Source organism: Trachymyrmex cornetzi, unplaced genomic scaffold, assembly GCF_001594075.2.
Source record: "Trachymyrmex cornetzi isolate Tcor2-1 unplaced genomic scaffold, Tcor1.1 scaffold509, whole genome shotgun sequence".
Classification (NCBI taxonomy): Eukaryota; Metazoa; Arthropoda; class Insecta; order Hymenoptera; family Formicidae; genus Trachymyrmex; species Trachymyrmex cornetzi.
Window position 1 is genome coordinate 915,111 of NW_017299817.1, and position 2,926 is coordinate 918,036.

Sequence of the window (2,926 nt, forward strand, 5' to 3'; positions counted from 1 at the left end):
TACTGATAAATAACATTGATAATGTAGTGTTCTAGGGAGCACATTGATGTAACTTAGTAACGAAGAAATATTGATAAGGATCCGATACAAGGATCGAAACGTATATTTGAATATAATAAAGAATTTGACACACAATTACACCTAGTGTTTAGACTCGATTTGGCATTGATACACATATTGATTCAAAATAATTATGTAGGAAATTCAAGCATGAGGAACAATGCTGTAAAGAGTTTTGATATTCTAGTAATCAGTTTGAGCGTTCTGGACTCAGAGAAAGAGTTCCTCGATTCAAAGAAATGTTTCTGTTATATAATTAAAAAAAATTACTTTAATTTGAATGTCATTTCTTTCATTTGAACATCATTTTTTGAAATCAAATAAAAAATTTATTTGATTCATAATAGAATACCTAGCTAAACTTTCATGATATTTCAGCAAAATTTTTATAATTTTTTCCTCACTAAAAAAATGTACTAAATTTTAATAAATCATTTGTTTGAATAACTAAATATTTACTAAATATAAAAATATATTTGTTCTCTAAATTCTTTGAAGTAGAATCTCACTCTAAAGAATGAAAATTGAGCCAGTATTGAAAAAGAGTGGCTCAATTTTCAATCTTTAAGAGTCAGATTTCATTCTTCAGAATGAGATTCACTCTAAAAGTTTTAAAGAATATTTGATATAAGAACTATTAATTTGATGATTGAATTATCATTTTTTTATTGAATAAATATTTATTTACTATAACTAAATATTTAATTGGCGTTATTCAAATAAATATTTATTAAAATTAAGTATTTTTTCAGTGCGTGTTATAATATCAGCATATAATAAAATAAGACATACGTGACAGCAGCCGTGAGATCGGAGATCAATCGTATCCTCATTTCGAGAAAGTAACGGCATGATATAGACGCAGTAGATTTTGATCCGTTCTCAGCACATAGAAGCGTCGATTCTGAAATATAGCGATATAGATGTATAACAGCGATGTTTGAAGCGTTATAGTATACTCACATAAGCATGCATGCACATATGTAACAAGTGGACTTTAACGAAACAGTTGCGAGGATTTTTCGTGCGCGGGAGATTCGCTTTTATCCAGTAATAATCGTGATAAAATGCAATTGTTAATGTGGAAACAGTGTGACACGATACGAATCTGTCATGGCGCGCTTCGTTACTGATCGTGATTCTTGAAATATCGAAGCGGCGAGCCAATCGGAGCGATCGATTTCTTTCGACAACGTTTCATGAAAATAACCGTAAAGTCTTGTGTCCACGACGTTCAAAATCGATTCAAAATCTCGCATGAAGAAAAAATGGATCAATCACATTGGTTATGTAACGGAATTATTCAAATGTGATCTATTAATTTTTTCTCTGTCCAAGGAAATCCAAGGATCTCAGACATCATAGAGGTCTGTTTACGTTGCTTGAAATTAAAAAAAAAATGGCACTTAAAGCGAAATAATTCGAGCGTTGAAGAGACACACCCATAGAAAAATCATGTTTAAATTAAAGAAATCATTTCTTCTGTTGATTTTTTTAAATTAAAACGAAAACCTTTGAAAAAAAATAAAATTTACTTGATTTCAAGAAATGACGTTCTAATCACAGAAAAATTTATTCCATGTCAAGAAATAAAATTTAAATCAAAGAAACTTTTCTTTAACCGTATAGCAATGCACAAATTCCTTTGATTCAAATAATTTTTTTTTAATCAAAGAAACTTTTCTCTGAGTGCAGAAAGCGAAGATCCTGAATGCAAAAAATGTTCGCAACTCAAACAGATCTAAGGCTTAATATACTTCAAAGAAAAAATGAAAGAAGTATAAAAGAAGTGTAAACGACACGAACGTAGCTAAATCGTTTAATATAGGTATAAAATTTAAAACGTGCAGAATGGTCAAAAAGAGTAACAAATTACAAAAAAAGAATAACAAATTACAAAAAACATAATCACAAAATGATGATATATATAATATATACCTAGAGATGATTCCGTTTTTTACAATTTACAATTGGAAAAGTAATGGCGTCTAATCGGCGGAGAAGATTTTGGGTGGTCAATATTGAGATCATTACATATTGCACATAATGACTATTGCACGAGGCACGCATATATACACATACGTATATATATACAGCCGACATTTTGCGGAACAAAAAAGAGAATCTTTCGCGCGCGAGATTCACTTTTGAACGGCAAAAGAATTGATGAGTACGAAACGATAAAAGCGCGTCGCGAGACGTTCCATTACTGACTGTGGTTCGAGAATCGCAATATCGAATATCGCGATTCTCGATATGGCGGATCAATCGCAATATTTGTAATAATTGCGAAATCGATAGAAGAATTTGAATCCACGATCTAATGCGGTTTTTATATACTGTTTATATAAAAATATATATAAAATATTTTATTTAAAAAATATTCAGGATATCTTAATTGATCGAAGTAACAAATCACTCGAAATGTTTCCGTCAATAATTAATGTAATTTATATAATATATAGTTATGTATTTATATATCAGTAATTTTTATATAAATAATTTTATTGAACTATGTTATATTAATAATTTTAATAATTATTAATTAAATAACTATTTATTGTTGAAATAGAATATGAAAATAAAATATTAAAGTAAATATCTCAAAAAAGAAAAATAATGAATTACTTGCAATAATTTGTTGTATAAAAATATGCACGCGAAATTTTTTCTGATAATCGAAGCGACATTGGAAGATCGAAACACGCTGTCTCATCAGTTCTAATCACTGCGATTATTTTGACGCGCACAAGAATGAATACAGGATTTATTTATCATACCGACAGGATGCTATCGAAGACCCTCGGTGACTTGACTACAGCGAGCTGTCGTCGATAAGTCGACATGATTTGAGAGAGAGAGAGGG

General features: G+C 29.8%; 1 protein-coding gene across 1 annotated transcript in view; it reads left to right on the forward strand.

Annotated features, from left to right (window-relative positions):
• LOC108765693 (protein Wnt-1) overlaps positions 1–2,926 on the forward strand; it is a 55,767-nt gene that overhangs the window by 50,492 nt on the left and 2,349 nt on the right. The gene's annotated exons all lie outside the window — the stretch shown is intronic.